This window comes from Copadichromis virginalis, linkage group LG3 (assembly GCF_057382275.1).
Source record: "Copadichromis virginalis isolate Kocher_CV1m ecotype Utaka linkage group LG3, C_Virginalis_male_GT1.1, whole genome shotgun sequence".
NCBI lineage: Eukaryota > Metazoa > Chordata > Actinopteri > Cichliformes > Cichlidae > Copadichromis > Copadichromis virginalis.
This window is the reverse complement of record NC_140620.1, coordinates 6144146-6160136: the sequence shown is the minus strand read 5'-3', so window position 1 is coordinate 6160136 and position 15991 is coordinate 6144146. Positions and strand designations below refer to the sequence as shown.

The window sequence follows — 15991 nt, the reverse complement described above, 5'->3', positions numbered from 1 at the left end:
ACCTCTGCCAACTTCCAGGTGAGTGATGTACGCAACTACAAATGACAGCAAACCACAAAATTCACTGACACATGACACGCTAATGAATACATTACATGCTTAGCTACAATCTCCAAATCACTTTTCCAGCTACTTTCTGGATAAATCACTCATTTCCAAAGTCTGACACAGCACACTGCATCAAAAACTGCTGCTTTATATCCTCACCTATCGACCCTAACAGTAGAAGACGCACACCATGTATTGTTTTGTGGCAAATTTCGTCTTAAAGCATTTTTTGTAAGTCAACAGAAGAGTTTTTTTTCCCACTATGTTGAAGTAATTTCTTGTAAACACACATTTCTCTTGTGTTCTTAACAGTTCTTCCACCCTCTTTTTTGGTATATTAGACAAAAAAAGGTGTCGGTTTAGGCACAAGTTGTGGGCCGGTTAGCTCAGCTGGTCAGAGCGTGGTGCTAATAATGCCAAAGTCATGGGTTCAATCCCCATACTGGCCATTCCAGCAGCCATCCAAGGTGCTGTCTGGTGATAGATTGTGGATTTTATTTGGTGGGATCCAAGAAAAAACCTCTGCCAACTTCCAGGTGAGTGATGTACGCAACTACAAATGACAGCAAACCACAAAATTCACTGACACATGACACGCTAATGAATACATTACATGCTTAGCTACAATCTCCAAATCACTTTTCCAGCTACTTTCTGGATAAATCACTCATTTCCAAAGTCTGACACAGCACACTGCATCAAAAACTGCTGCTTTATATCCTCACCTATCGACCCTAACAGTAGAAGACGCACACCATGTATTGTTTTGTGGCAAATTTCGTCTTAAAGCATTTTTTGTAAGTCAACAGAAGAGTTTTTTTTCCCACTATGTTGAAGTAATTTCTTGTAAACACACATTTCTCTTGTGTTCTTAACAGTTCTTCCACCCTCTTTTTTGGTATATTAGACAAAAAAAGGTGTTGGTTCAATCTCTGTGTGCTCTAGTCTGGAGTTCTTACCAAGGTGTCCTTGGGCAAGTTACTGAACCCCAACTTGGTCTCTGATGCATCCATTGGCATGTGAACGTTAAAAAGCAGAATACAAGCAGAATACACTGTGTGTAATGCTTTCAGTACTCGAGTAGAAAAGCCACTGAAGGAGTATGGGACCTGGCACATGTGCTTGGACTGTGGTAGATCATCTTTCTCTGAGGCACATGAGAGAGTCAGGCATCGTCTGTCACTGGGAAGGTTAGAAGACCAGATCAGTGTTTCCTCACGTTACTGCAAATATTCCTCTGTCTCAGCTGATTCCTCTTTCCTGCTTGATTCTTTGTCTTCATCATAATTGAAATGGATGATGTGTAGTCCTCTGACACATCTTCTATTTCAGTTTCACATTCTGAAAATTCAAGAAACTTCAAGAAGCCCAGTCACTTTCTCTCCAAGCTCCTCAGACTACCATGTCCTGGATGCCTGAGAACCTACTTGAACATAGTTCAGATTCTTCATCACTTTTCTTCACTTCATAGCCTTCTTCCACTTCTGCAGGTGGCTGATGTGCTTTTTCAGAGAAAGGGTAGCATGTGCTCTAAATATTGACAATATTTTCTATATCTTCTAACCCTGGATCTTCCTGAACATTGATTCTCCCTCCTCATTATACTAGAGGACAATATGTGCTTTGTCCTACTGGTCATTGCTTTGCACAACATGGTTAAAAAAAAGTATGCTCATCAAAGTATGCAAATCTCCAGTGCAATGGAGGCTTTTGAGGATACTTTCTGTGTATGTATTATTGTAGAGTCTACCTTACAATACGAAACACTTTGATGCGGCTGTTGTTGTGATTTGGCGCTGTATAAATAAAATTTCATTGAATATAGAGCACCTGCCTCCTCATTGTGCTGCCTGTTGTGGTTGTTATGACCAGTGCTTGACCCCACACATCAGTGATCCAAGATCAAAGATGTTTGAAAACAGTATGGTGTGAAAATACGGCTCTTTGCAACACTTTGTACTTTGGGGTCATTTTTGTCCACGAGGGCCAACAACGTTATAAAATTCAATAAAAACCACATAAATAAATCAAATTACTTGAAACTTATTCCAATCATTCATAGTATAGTAATGAATAACTTCTGTTATTTTCAGCCCATTTGATGAATAACAAATACATTTTTGATAGCAAAAGATTTCTTTAGAGGACAAAAATGACCCATGGACAACACAAGGGTTAACTACAATCTCCAAATCACTTTTCCAGCTACTTTCTGGATAAATCACTCATTTCCAAAGTCTGACACAGCACACTGCATCAAAAACTGCTGCTTTATATCCTCACCTATCGACCCTAACAGTAGAAGACGCACACCATGTATTGTTTTGTGGCAAATTTCGTCTTAAAGCATTTTTTGTAAGTCAACAGAAGAGTTTTTTTTCCCACTATGTTGAAGTAATTTCTTGTAAACACACATTTCTCTTGTGTTCTTAACAGTTCTTCCACCCTCTTTTTTGGTATATTAGACAAAAAAAGGTGTCGGTTTAGGCACAAGTTGTGGGCCGGTTAGCTCAGCTGGTCAGAGTGTGGTGCTAATAACGCCAAAGTCATGGGTTCAATCCCCATACTGGCCATTCCAGTATGGAAGGTGCTGTCTCATGGTAGACTGTGTTTTTGTTTGGTGGGATCCAAGAAAAAAACTTCTGCCAACTTCCAGGTGACAGATCGGGCCACGTAAGCTTTATGACGTCCATTGGCAGTTGATACTCTGGCTTAGTGGGTGGATCCACTGTGCATGTGGCAGGTAGGACTACGTTTTTAAGAGCTTGATACATGGGAGAAATTCTGTGGCATGCACTTATTTCAAGCAACAATCAATTATTTCAAGCAAGAATCAAGCAATATCCACCAGCCACGTGACCAACCCAACACCAGCAGTTGGCTCAAGCAGACTCCAACGAACGTTCGTGAAAAGTGGGAGCTTCTGCCAGACCACGTGGCCTAACGGACAAGGCGTCTGACTTCGGATCAGAAGATTGAGGGTTCGAGTCCCTTCGTGGTTGGTTGTGAGTCCTTGAGGAGCAGGCATGCGTTCGCAGCATGCCAACCTCGGCTCCTTTGTGTCATCCAAAATTGCTACGCTGTTGTCAACTTCATGTCCTTCAACAGAGACTCTACGAGGCTCGAATGGCCAGGTTGGGGACTGAAGCCATGAACTTGGCCTTATCAGTGCCAGGCTCCAGTAGTCTTGGCTTAGAAGCAACCATAGAAAGTCAATAACATGCCATGACTTCAAGCGACATGGGTGAAAAATTTACGACTTGGAAGCAGGCTGTTGGTGGAACTCCACCTGCATAGGTGGCTTCTGATCAGTAGGAGCTTCCAAGAGTTGGCTTTCATTGGTACAGCTTGAAGTAATTTCTTGTAAACACACATTTCTCTTGTGTTCTTAACAGTTCTTCCACCCTCTTTTTTGGTATATTAGTCAAAAAAAAAAATCAGTTTGCACACAAGTTGTAGGCCGGTTAGCTCAGCTAGTTAGAGCGTGGTGCTAATAACGCCAAGATCATGGGTTCAATCCCCATACTGGCCATTCCAGCAGCCATCCAAGGTGCTGTCTGGTGATAGATTGTGGATTTTATTTGGTGGGATCCAAGAAAAAACCTCTGCCAACTTCCAGGTGAGTGATGTACGCAACTACAAATGACAGCAAACCACAAAATTCACTGACACATGACACGCTAATGAATACATTACATGCTTAGCTACAATCTCCAAATCACTTTTCCAGCTACTTTCTGGATAAATCACTCATTTCCAAAGTCTGACACAGCACACTGCATCAAAAACTGCTGCTTTATATCCTCACCTATCGACCCTAACAGTAGAAGACGCACACCATGTATTGTTTTGTGGCAAATTTCGTCTTAAAGCATTTTTTGTAAGTCAACAGAAGAGTTTTTTTTCCCACTATGTTGAAGTAATTTCTTGTAAACACACATTTCTCTTGTGTTCTTAACAGTTCTTCCACCCTCTTTTTTGGTATATTAGACAAAAAAAGGTGTCGGTTTAGGCACAAGTTGTGGGCCGGTTAGCTCAGCTGGTCAGAGTGTGGTGCTAATAACGCCAAAGTCATGGGTTCAATCCCCATACTGGCCATTCCAGTATGGAAGGTGCTGTCTCATGGTAGACTGTGTTTTTGTTTGGTGGGATCCAAGAAAAAAACTTCTGCCAACTTCCAGGTGACAGATCGGGCCACGTAAGCTTTATGACGTCCATTGGCAGTTGATACTCTGGCTTAGTGGGTGGATCCACTGTGCATGTGGCAGGTAGGACTACGTTTTTAAGAGCTTGATACATGGGAGAAATTCTGTGGCATGCACTTATTTCAAGCAACAATCAATTATTTCAAGCAACAATCAAGCAATATCCACCAGCCACGTGACCAACCCAATACCAGCAGTTGGCTCAAGCAGACTCCAACGAACGTTCGTGAAAAGTGGGAGCTTCTGCCAGACCACGTGGCCTAACGGACAAGGCGTCTGACTTCGGATCAGAAGATTGAGGGTTCGAGTCCCTTCGTGGTTGGTTGTGAGTCCTTGAGGAGCAGGCATGCGTTCGCAGCATGCCAACCTCGGCTCCTTTGTGTCATCCAAAATTGCTACGCTGTTGTCAACTTCATGTCCTTCAACAGAGACTCTACGAGGCTCGAATGGCCAGGTTGGGGACTGAAGCCATGAACTTGGCCTTATCAGTGCCAGGCTCCAGTAGTCTTGGCTTAGAAGCAACCATAGAAAGTCAATAACATGCCATGACCTCAAGCGACATGGGTGAAAAAATCACGACTTGGAAGCAGGCTGTTGGTGGAACTCCACCTGCATAGGTGGCTTCTGATCAGTAGGAGCTTCCAAGAGTTGGCTTTCATTGGTACAGCTTGAAGTAATTTCTTGTAAACACACATTTCTCTTGTGTTCTTAACAGTTCTTCCACCCTCTTTTTTGGTATATTAGTCAAAAAAAAAAATCAGTTTACACACAAGTTGTAGGCCGGTTAGCTCAGCTGGTCAGCGCGTGGTGCTAATAACGCCAAGGTCATGGGTTCAATCCCCATACTGGCCATTCCAGCAGCCATCCAAGGTGCTGTCTGGTGATAGATTGTGGATTTTATTTGGTGCGATCCAAGAAAAAACCTCTGCCAACTTCCAGGTGAGTGATGTACGCAACTACAAATGACAGCAAACCACAAAATTCACTGACACATGACACGCTAATGAATACATTACATGCTTAGCTACAATCTCCAAATCACTTTTCCAGCTACTTTCTGGATAAATCACTCATTTCCAAAGTCTGACACAGCACACTGCATCAAAAACTGCTGCTTTATATCCTCACCTATCGACCCTAACAGTAGAAGACGCACACCATGTATTGTTTTGTGGCAAATTTCGTCTTAAAGCATTTTTTGTAAGTCAACAGAAGAGTTTTTTTTCCCACTATGTTGAAGTAATTTCTTGTAAACACACATTTCTCTTGTGTTCTTAACAGTTCTTCCACCCTCTTTTTTGGTATATTAGACAAAAAAAGGTGTCGGTTTAGGTACAAGTTGTGGGCCGGTTAGCTCAGCTGGTCAGAGCGTGGTGCTAATAACGCCAAAGTCATGGGTTCAATCCCCATACTGGCCATTCCAGTATGGAAGGTGCTGTCTCATGGTAGACTGTGTTTTTGTTTGGTGGGATTCAAGAAAAAAACTTCTGCCAACTTCCAGGTGACAGATCGGGCCACGTAAGCTTTATGACGTCCATTGGCAGTTGATACTCTGGCTTAGTGGGTGGATCCACTGTGCATGTGGCAGGTAGGACTACGTTTTTAAGAGCTTGATACATGGGAGAAATTCTGTGGCATGCACTTATTTCAAGCAACAATCAATTATTTCAAGCAAGAATCAAGCAATATCCACCAGCCACGTGACCAACCCAACACCAGCAGTTGGCTCAAGCAGACTCCAACGAACGTTCGTGAAAAGTGGGAGCTTCTGCCAGACCACGTGGCCTAACGGACAAGGCGTCTGACTTCGGATCAGAAGATTGAGGGTTCGAGTCCCTTCGTGGTTGGTTGTGAGTCCTTGAGGAGCAGGCATGCGTTCGCAGCATGCCAACCTCGGCTCCTTTGTGTCATCCAAAATTGCTACGCTGTTGTCAACTTCATGTCCTTCAACAGAGACTCTACGAGGCTCGAATGGCCAGGTTGGGGACTGAAGCCATGAACTTGGCCTTATCAGCTCCAGTAGTCTTGGCTTAGAAGCAACCATAGAAAGTCAATGCCATGACCTCAAGCAACATGGGTGAAAAAATCACGACTTGGAAGCAGGCTGTTGGTGGAACTCCACCTGCATAGGTGGCTTCTGATCAGTAGGAGCTTCCAAGAGTTGGCTTTCATTGGTACAGCTTGAAGTAATTTCTTGTAAACACACATTTCTCTTGTGTTCTTAACAGTTCTTCCACCCTCTTTTTTGGTATATTAGTCAACAAAAGGATCAGTTTGCACACAAGTTGTAGGCCGGTTAGCTCAGCTGGTCAGAGCGTGGTGCTAATAACGCCAAGGTCATGGGTTCAATCCCCATACTGGCTGTTCCAGCAGCCATCTAAGGTGCTGTCTGGTGATAGATTGTGGATTTTATTTGGTGGGATCCAAGAAAAAACCTCTGCCAACTTCCAGGTGAGTGATGTACGCAACTACAAATGACAGCAAACCACAAAATTCACTGACACATGACACGCTAATGAATACATTACATGCTTAGCTACAATCTCCAAATCACTTTTCCAGCTACTTTCTGGATAAATCACTCATTTCCAAAGTCTGACACAGCATACTGCATCAAAAACTGCTGCTTTATATCCTCACCTATCGACCCTAACAGTAGAAGACGCACACCATGTATTGTTTTGTGGCAAATTTCATCTTAAAGCATTTTTTGTAAGTCAACAGAAGAGTTTTTTTTCCCACTATGTTGAAGTAATTTCTTGTAAACACACATTTCTCTTGTGTTCTTAACAGTTCTTCCACCCTCTTTTTTGGTATATTAGACAAAAAAAGGTGTCGGTTTAGGCACAAGTTGTGGGCCGGTTAGCTCAGCTGGTCAGAGCGTGGTGCTAATAACGCCAAAGTCATGGGTTCAATCCCCATACTGGCCATTCCAGTATGGAAGGTGCTGTCTCATGGTAGACTGTGTTTTTGTTTGGTGGGATCCAAGAAAAAAACTTCTGCCAACTTCCAGGTGACAGATCGGGCCACGTAAGCTTTATGACGTCCATTGGCAGTTGATACTCTGGCTTAGTGGGTGGATCCACTGTGCATGTGGCAGGTAGGACTACGTTTTTAAGAGCGTGATACATGGGAGAAATTCTGTGGCATGCACTTATTTCAAGCAACAATCAATTATTTCAAGCAACAATCAAGCAATATCCACCAGCCACGTGACCAACCCAACACCAGCAGTTGGCTCAAGCAGACTCCAACGAACGTTCGTGAAAAGTGGGAGCTTCTGCCAGACCACGTGGCCTAACGGACAAGGCGTCTGACTTCGGATCAGAAGATTGAGGGTTCGAGTCCCTTCGTGGTTGGTTGTGAGTCCTTGAGGAGCAGGCATGCGTTCGCAGCATGCCAACCTCGGCTCCTTTGTGTCATCCAAAATTGCTACGCTGTTGTCAACTTCATGTCCTTCTACGAGGCTCGAATGGCCAGGTTGGGGACTGAAGCCATGAACTTGGCCTTATCAGTGCCAGGCTCCAGTAGTCTTGGCTTAGAAGCAACCATAGAAAGTCAATGCCATGACCTCAAGCAACATGGGTGAAAAAATCACGACTTGGAAGCAGGCTGTTGGTGGAACTCCACCTGCATAGGTGGCTTCTGATCAGTAGGAGCTTCCAAGAGTTGGCTTTCATTGGTACAGCTTGAAGTAATTTCTTGTAAACACACATTTCTCTTGTGTTCTTAACAGTTCTTCCACCCTCTTTTTTGGTATATTAGTCAACAAAAGGATCAGTTTGCACACAAGTTGTAGGCCGGTTAGCTCAGCTGGTCAGAGCGTGGTGCTAATAACGCCAAGGTCATGGGTTCAATCCCCATACTGGCCATTCCAGCAGCCATCTAAGGTGCTGTCTGGTGATAGATTGTGGATTTTATTTGGTGGGATCCAAGAAAAAACCTCTGCCAACTTCCAGGTGAGTGATGTACGCAACTACAAATGACAGCAAACCACAAAATTCACTGACACATGACACGCTAATGAATACATTACATGCTTAGCTACAATCTCCAAATCACTTTTCCAGCTACTTTCTGGATAAATCACTCATTTCCAAAGTCTGACACAGCATACTGCATCAAAAACTGCTGCTTTATATCCTCACCTATCGACCCTAACAGTAGAAGACGCACACCATGTATTGTTTTGTGGCAAATTTCGTCTTAAAGCATTTTTTGTAAGTCAACAGAAGAGGTTTTTTTCCCACTATGTTGAAGTAATTTCTTGTAAACACACATTTCTCTTGTGTTCTTAACAGTTCTTCCACCCTCTTTTTTGGTATATTAGACAAAAAAAAGGGGTCGGTTTAGGCACAAGTTGTGGGCCGGTTAGCTCAGCTGGTCAGAGCGTGGTGCTAAAAATGCCAAAGTCATGGGTTCAATCCCCATACTGGCCATTCCAGTATGGAAGGTGCTGTCTCATGGTAGACTGTGTTTTTGTTTGGTGGGATCCAAGAAAAAAACTTCTGCCAACTTCCAGGTGACAGATCGGGCCACGTAAGCTTTATGACGTCCATTGGCAGTTGATACTCTGGCTTAGTGGGTGGATCCACTGTGCATGTGGCAGGTAGGACTACGTTTTTAAGAGCGTGATACATGGGAGAAATTCTGTGGCATGCACTTATTTCAAGCAACAATCAATTATTTCAAGCAAGAATCAAGCAATATCCACCAGCCACGTGACCAACCCAACACCAGCAGTTGGCTCAAGCAGACTCCAACGAACGTTCGTGAAAAGTGGGCGCTTCTGCCAGACCACGTGGCCTAACGGACAAGGCGTCTGACTTCGGATCAGAAGATTGAGGGTTCGAGTCCCTTCGTGGTTGGTTTTGAGTCCTTGAGGAGCAGGCATGCGTTTGCAGCATGCCAACCTCGGCTCCTTTGTGTCATCCAAAATTGCTACGCTGTTGTCAACTTCATGTCCTTCAACAGAGACTCTACGAGTTCTCAAACGAGGCTCCAATGGCCAGGTTGGGAACTGAAGCCATGAACTTGGCCTTATCAGTGCCAGGCTCCAGTAGTCTTGGCTTAGAAGCAACCATAGAAAGTCAATAACATGCCATGACCTCAAGCAACACGGGTGAAAAAATCACGACTTGGAAGCAGGCTGTTGGTGGAACTCCACCTGCATAGGTGACTTCTGATCAGTGGGAGCTTCCAAGAGTTGGCTTTCATTGGTACAGCTTGAAGTAATTTCTTGTAAACACACATTTCTCTTGTGTTCTTAACAGTTCTTCCACCCTCTTTTTTGGTATATTAGTCAACAAAAGTATCAGTTTGCACACAAGTTGTAGGCCGGTTAGCTCAGCTGGTCAGAGCGTGGTGCTAATAACGCCAAGGTCATGGGTTCAATCCCCATACTGGCCATTCCAGCAGCCATCCAAGGTGCTGTCTGGTGATAGATTGTGGATTTTATTTGGTGCGATCCAAGAAAAAACCTCTGCCAACTTCCAGGTGAGTGATGTACGCAACTACAAATGACAGCAAACCACAAAATTCACTGACACATGACACGCTAATGAATACATTACATGCTTAGCTACAATCTCCAAATCACTTTTCCAGCTACTTTCTGGATAAATCACTCATTTCCAAAGTCTGACACAGCATACTGCATCAAAAACTGCTGCTTTATATCCTCACCTATCGACCCTAACAGTAGAAGACGCACACCATGTATTGTTTTGTGGCAAATTTCTTCTTAAAGCATTTTTTGTAAGTCAACAGAAGAGTTTTTTTTCCCACTATGTTGAAGTAATTTCTTGTAAACACACATTTCTCTTGTGTTCTTAACAGTTCTTCCACCCTCTTTTTTGGTATATTAGACAAAAAAAAGGGGTCGGTTTAGGCACAAGTTGTGGGCCGGTTAGCTCAGCTGGTCAGAGCATGGTGCTAATAACGCCAAAGACATGGGTTCAATCCCCATACTGGCCATTCCAGTATGGAAGGTGATGTCTCATGGTAGACTGTGGTTTTGTTTGGTGGGATCCAAGAAAAAAACTTCTGCCAACTTCTAGGTGACAGATCGGGCCACGTAAGCTTTATGACGTCCATTGGCAGTTGATACTCTGGCTTAGTGGGTGGATCCACTGTGCATGTGGCAGGTAGGACTACGTTTTTAAGAGCGTGATACATGGGAGAAATGCTGTGGCATGCACTTATTTCAAGCAACAATCAATTATTTCAAGCAACAATCAAGCAATATCCACCAGCCACGTGACCAACCCAACACCAGCAGTTGGCTCAAGCAGACTCCAACGAACGTTCGTGAAAAGTGGGAGCTTCTGCCAGACCACGTGGCCTAACGGACAAGGCGTCTGACTTCGGATCAGAACATTGCAGATTCGAGTCCCCTCGTGGTTGGTTGTGAGTTCTTGAGGAGCAGGCATGCGTTGCTAAGTGCTGCTGGATGTTTGCTGGAAGCTGAGACCTGCTGTTATTTGACAGCTACTGGAAGTTGCAGGTGACTGCTTGAAGCAGAGTGCTGCTAGCAGCTGAGAACTGCTGCAGGGTGAGATCTGCCGGAGGTTTGAAGCTGCTTGAGTCACTTGAGTTTAAATTATACTACTCTTCATATTCAGCATGTTTGAAACCTTTCATCGGTCTGGTTAGTGCTTTTATTCTGTTGTTGCCAGAGGCGGAGCCAGACATTTGAAACACCCGGGGCTTAGCCCAAAAGGGTAGTATGCATGTGGGATTTTTTTTTTTTTTTTTTTTTGGGGGGGGGGGGGGGGGGGGGGTAGAAATTACTGAAAGATTAATTGGCTCTGTTTTGAGTTTTGTTCAAAAAACAATGACTTCATATAGGGAAAAATATATATCACATGTGCAGGACACCTTAAACTAGTTTTTTAATTAGGCAGCAAGGCAGAACAAAATCGGGGCTGTATCAAGACATGAGGACTAAACCCCAATTCAACCAGACCCAGAACTGATCCGGAATTAAAACAGGACTACAACAGTTCAAAATCAGGACTACTGAGGGCTTAACCAAGACAGAACCAGAATCAGAACTAGATGATAGTAGCACTAAAAGTCATCATAGACCTGCAGTACATTTATTGTTTAATTCTACCAAAGTACAATATTTAGATTGAGAAAAGTTTATATAATTATTGAGCCTTGTTGTGCAAACAAGCCTGCAGAACTTAATAAATATAGAATTTGAAAAATAACAAACCTAAAAAGAAACACTAGGTACGAGATACATGAGGACGGTGATACTTTTGGTAAACAACCATTTGACTAACATGTGTGTCTCACCTGCTCTTGTTCCACCTCTGTTCTGTCCTCATTCTCCTCTCTCTCCCTCTCTGTTCCTCTCTCTCTCTTTGTGCTGACAATCATCAAATATACAGTTGAAACCACATATTTATGTACTCTTCAGATCAAAACACAAACACTTTTTTAATTGTAACATCAAATCAGACTAAATGTTTATTTTTTAGACTGATAAATCTAAAAAACATATTTGTTAACTTTAAGAGTAAAGAGATAAACTGTCTGTATTTCTTAATTGCAAATGGCACCAAATTGTATTCAAACTGAGCCACACTTATGGAGCTCCACAGTTCTTTTCCTGGTGTTTTGGTTGACATCTCTTGATTTTCCCCATTTCCACCAATTTACTCACATGGACTCTACTAACACACACCAATTAGTTAAACTGCAGGAATGTCTTAAAGACATAAAGACCTGGATGGCTGCTAACTTTCTGCTTCTTAATTCAGATAAAACTGAGGTTATTGTACTCGGCCCTGAAAATCTTAGAAATATGGTATCTAATCAGATTCTTACTCTGGATGGCATTACCTTGGCCTCCAGTAACGCGGTGAGGAACCTTGGAGTCATTTTTGACCAGGACATGTCCTTCAACGCACATATTAAACAAATATGTAAGACTGCTTTCTTCCATTTGCGCAACATCTCTAAAATTAGAAATATCCTGTCTCAGAGTGACGCTGAAAAACTAGTTCATGCATTTATTACTTCCAGGCTGGACTACTGTAATTCATTATTATCAGGATGTCCAAAAAACTCACTGAAAAGCCTTCAGCTAATCCAAAATGCTGCAGCAAGAGTCCTGACAGGGACTAGAAAGAGAGAGCATATTTCTCCTGTTTTGGCTTCCCTTCATTGGCTTCCTGTTAAATCCAGAATTGAATTCAAAATCCTGCTCCTCACATACAAGGTCTTAAATAATCAGGCCCCATCTTATCTTAATGACCTTGTAGTACCATATCACCCTATTAGAGCGCTCCGCTCTCGCTCTGCAGGCCTACTTGTTGTTCCTAGAGTATTTAAAAGTAGAATGGGAGGGAGAGCCTTCAGTTTTCAGGCCCCTCTTCTGTGGAACCAGCTTCCAGTTTGGATTCGGGAGACAGACACTATCTCTACTTTTAAGATTAGGCTTAAAACTTTCCTTTTTTCTAAAGCATATAGTTAGGGCTGGACCAGGTGACCCTGAATCCTCCCTTTGTTATGCTGCAATAGATGTAGGCTGCCGGGGGATTCCCATGATGCATTGAGTTTTTCCTTTCCAGTCACCTTTCTCACTCACTATGTATTAATAGACCTCTCTGCATTGAATCATATCTGTTATTAACCTCTGTCTCTCTTCCACAGCATGTCTTTATCCTGTCTTCCTTCTCTCACCCCAACCGGTCGCAGCAGATGGCCGCCCCTCCCTGAGCCTGGTTCTGCCGGAGGTTTCTTCCTGTTAAAAGGGAGTTTTTCCTTCCCACTGTCGCCAAAGTGCTTGCTCATAGGGGGTCATATGATTGTTGGGTTTTTCTCTGTATCTATGAAGCGCCTTGAGGCGACTTTTGTTGTGATTTGGCGCTATATAAATAAAATTGAATTGAATTGAATTGAATACTAACCTATCAGAAGCTTCTTCAGCTCAGAATGGAATCGTCTGGAGTTTCTTATTAGTTAACAATAAACTTAGTGTACATGTACTCCTAAATTTGATGAAAGTGATAAAAAATACAGCTCTGTCTCTCTTTATTCTGACATTTAACTAATTCAAAAGATATTTCAATATTTATCTAAAACAAAAGTTTACTCTAAATTGATGTTGTACAGTAAAAATGTTTTATGTTTTCTCCCTAAAGTGTAAATATCTGGTTACAAATGTGAATATCCTGCTGTGTACTGAAATCCATCTTATTTTGCATAGAAATATACTGAACAACATACAAAGCATAATATATAAAATAACATTTACCTGAGTTTTTTCTTTGAAAGAAGCCTCTAATGTCCATTCTTATATTTCAGTGCATAACTGAAACCGATTTAGTCGGGGAGGGTAAGAACTGAAAATATGAAATAAACACACGTAAGCTGAGACTCTCTAAAAAATAGCATTTGTTCGGCTTTTCATTTCGCCATTTGTTGATTCACTTGAAGAGCAAGTAACGTAATATTGGTCAAGTGATCAGTTTGATATCAATCTTTCGTGATGCATCGTCATATTTACATTATTTGTACGCTACGAATGATTTGCTTTGGTACCTGGTCAAACTTAAGCTCTCCTTAGTATGGCTGGCTCCGTTTCTCCAACAGTGCACACAGGCAGCAGCAGCCCCCTCGCTCAGTCGCTTAGTGCCTGAGCTCGGATCATACCAATATGAGGGGGGATTCATGCACAGTCGTAAATTCCCACGGTGTGCACTATGTGCTTCGAATATTGTGTGTACTTTTTGTTTTATACAGTTGTCTGCCAGGCATCTAACTATGAAAAAAATTACACTCCAAAAGACCCCGGGCTTCTGACAAAACAACCCGGGCTTAAGCCCAGTAAGCCACCCCCACGCTCCGCCCCTGGTTGTTGCTGTAGCGGGTTGTCAAATGCAGTTATTCATCAGTTAGTCAATGACCAGAGAATTGATTGTTTTGTCATTATTTTAATCACATTTAAAGCTGGTTCCAGTTTCTGAAATGTGAAGATTTGTCACGGCTGGGGGCAGTCGTGTGGTGTATTGAGAAAAGGATCCAAAATGCAGGCACTGGCTGGGGTGCGAGTGAGTGTTTATTTACAGCGGTGATAAGGTGACAAAAACAGGAAGAGCAGAGTGGGGAGTAAACAACCTAAACATGGAAAACTAAAGAACAAAACTTAAACCAGACACTCACAATTAGGCTAACGAGACAGGGGAGAGGTAAAACTGAACACACTGACATGAGACATGAACTTTCAGAATTAAACAGGAAACTAACAGACACAGAGAACCAGACAGGACACTGAACTTGACAGGCAGACTCATGAGCAGACACAATAACTCCATGGACAGACAGAGGGAACACAGAGAAGTGGGAGCAGGCAGGCAAAGAACAGAAACCTAACAAATGGCAAAATCACAACAGAATACATACTCGGAATGAACAAAAGCATGATTTTCTTGATCATATATGATCTTAAACTTAATGTCTTTAAAGGTTTGAACTTTTAAAATGTAACAAAAGATTGAATCTTTGAGTTTTTTTTAATTGTTCTTATTGTATCTAGAGTGATGACATTTAATGTCATTTTTCAGATGACAGATGTGGAGGAGAGACATGTTTCTTTGCCCTAAGCTGTGTCTGGCAGGCAGAGCATCTCCACGCTCCACAAAGCTGATGTTTCTGATTTGGAGTAAATGAGCTGAGGGAGACATCTGGTGGACAAACACAGACATGACAAGAAGAAAGATTAAAGTGCAGAGGGGAGACAAACAGCTGGAAATACTTGTTGGAAAGGATTGTCATGCTTCAGAAAAACACACAGCACACACTCTAACAATCCTTTATTTGCACTGAAGGAGACACGTGAAGAAACCAAATCACACAATAATGACGTGAACACATTTATAGCCAGTGTTCAAGATGATGGATAGAAACGAAAATCATGGAGCATTTATGCATTTTTAGGTCTGTGTCACAGAAACTGTTCAGCTATTCTCTGTTTATTAGTCTATTTATTAGGAACCTCTGTTGGTTTTTATATGTAAAGCATTTTTCTTCTATCATTGAACCTTTTCAGGGTTTTCTCATAGTAGTTTTGGGGAGTTTTTAATTTTACAGATTTACAGCTTCAGAATAACTTTGTGATGTCCGATTAGAAAGTCTGTGTCCATGTGGATTTTTTTATATGAATGATGAATTTGTTGTATTGCATTTGAGTTAGATTTTTACTGATGGATGATCCAAGTCAATGCACACAGCAGCAAAAAGAACTACAGCAACACAACCGAGAACAAACGAGCAGCACAAACAGGAAAGCAAACTGAGAACAAAGCAGCAGCTAAAATATCTTCAGAGTGACAAACTGCATTTAGCAGAACACCAACTTCAATTCAAAGAACCGCAAACTGCAGTTTCTACAAACCCGCTAAATGACTCCACCTGAACAGGAGAGGAGCGCTTCCTGAACCGATGTTTGTCAAAACGTCACGCCGCTGTCAGATTGGCGTTCACGCCGCCGTCGCTCCAGTACAGCTGAGCAGACTGCAGCCGTGGGAGAGAGTGACTGTGTTTCGCACGCTCAGCATTCTGATCCTGGACTTCATGACAGATCTGCCACTGTGAGTAACACTGCTTCGTCTTCCGTGGACTCTGTATCTGCTACATCAGATGACTGTGTGTTTGAACTCTACAGACATTGTTCAGAGGGACTCCTCGGTGTCACGTTATTCACCGGTTGTCCTCGCTCGTGA

At 42.6% G+C, this 15991-nt stretch overlaps 17 non-coding genes across 17 annotated transcripts; all 17 read left to right on the top strand.

The window, feature by feature from the left end:
* The first annotated feature begins 423 nt into the window (after positions 1-423).
* trnai-aau (transfer RNA isoleucine (anticodon AAU)) lies at positions 424-497 on the top strand. The gene has a single exon. It is a non-coding gene; the product is annotated as a tRNA-Ile (tRNA).
* Positions 498-2547: 2050 nt separating this feature from the next.
* On the top strand, positions 2548-2621 carry trnai-aau (transfer RNA isoleucine (anticodon AAU)). Its single transcript has one exon. It is a non-coding gene; the product is annotated as a tRNA-Ile (tRNA).
* Positions 2622-2977: 356 nt separating this feature from the next.
* On the top strand, positions 2978-3050 carry trnar-ucg (transfer RNA arginine (anticodon UCG)). Its single transcript has one exon. It is a non-coding gene; the product is annotated as a tRNA-Arg (tRNA).
* Positions 3051-3506: 456 nt separating this feature from the next.
* trnai-aau (transfer RNA isoleucine (anticodon AAU)) lies at positions 3507-3580 on the top strand. Its single transcript has one exon. It is a non-coding gene; the product is annotated as a tRNA-Ile (tRNA).
* Positions 3581-4072: 492 nt separating this feature from the next.
* trnai-aau (transfer RNA isoleucine (anticodon AAU)) lies at positions 4073-4146 on the top strand. The gene has a single exon. It is a non-coding gene; the product is annotated as a tRNA-Ile (tRNA).
* Positions 4147-4502: 356 nt separating this feature from the next.
* On the top strand, positions 4503-4575 carry trnar-ucg (transfer RNA arginine (anticodon UCG)). Its single transcript has one exon. It is a non-coding gene; the product is annotated as a tRNA-Arg (tRNA).
* A 456-nt stretch (positions 4576-5031) lies between these two features.
* On the top strand, positions 5032-5105 carry trnai-aau (transfer RNA isoleucine (anticodon AAU)). Its single transcript has one exon. It is a non-coding gene; the product is annotated as a tRNA-Ile (tRNA).
* Positions 5106-5597: 492 nt separating this feature from the next.
* On the top strand, positions 5598-5671 carry trnai-aau (transfer RNA isoleucine (anticodon AAU)). The gene has a single exon. It is a non-coding gene; the product is annotated as a tRNA-Ile (tRNA).
* A 356-nt stretch (positions 5672-6027) lies between these two features.
* trnar-ucg (transfer RNA arginine (anticodon UCG)) lies at positions 6028-6100 on the top strand. The gene has a single exon. It is a non-coding gene; the product is annotated as a tRNA-Arg (tRNA).
* A 443-nt stretch (positions 6101-6543) lies between these two features.
* trnai-aau (transfer RNA isoleucine (anticodon AAU)) lies at positions 6544-6617 on the top strand. Its single transcript has one exon. It is a non-coding gene; the product is annotated as a tRNA-Ile (tRNA).
* Positions 6618-7109: 492 nt separating this feature from the next.
* Positions 7110-7183, top strand: trnai-aau (transfer RNA isoleucine (anticodon AAU)). The gene has a single exon. It is a non-coding gene; the product is annotated as a tRNA-Ile (tRNA).
* Positions 7184-7539: 356 nt separating this feature from the next.
* On the top strand, positions 7540-7612 carry trnar-ucg (transfer RNA arginine (anticodon UCG)). The gene has a single exon. It is a non-coding gene; the product is annotated as a tRNA-Arg (tRNA).
* Positions 7613-8051: 439 nt separating this feature from the next.
* On the top strand, positions 8052-8125 carry trnai-aau (transfer RNA isoleucine (anticodon AAU)). The gene has a single exon. It is a non-coding gene; the product is annotated as a tRNA-Ile (tRNA).
* A 493-nt stretch (positions 8126-8618) lies between these two features.
* On the top strand, positions 8619-8692 carry trnaf-aaa (transfer RNA phenylalanine (anticodon AAA)). The gene has a single exon. It is a non-coding gene; the product is annotated as a tRNA-Phe (tRNA).
* A 356-nt stretch (positions 8693-9048) lies between these two features.
* On the top strand, positions 9049-9121 carry trnar-ucg (transfer RNA arginine (anticodon UCG)). The gene has a single exon. It is a non-coding gene; the product is annotated as a tRNA-Arg (tRNA).
* A 467-nt stretch (positions 9122-9588) lies between these two features.
* trnai-aau (transfer RNA isoleucine (anticodon AAU)) lies at positions 9589-9662 on the top strand. Its single transcript has one exon. It is a non-coding gene; the product is annotated as a tRNA-Ile (tRNA).
* A 493-nt stretch (positions 9663-10155) lies between these two features.
* trnai-aau (transfer RNA isoleucine (anticodon AAU)) lies at positions 10156-10229 on the top strand. The gene has a single exon. It is a non-coding gene; the product is annotated as a tRNA-Ile (tRNA).
* The last annotated feature ends 5762 nt before the right edge of the window (positions 10230-15991 follow it).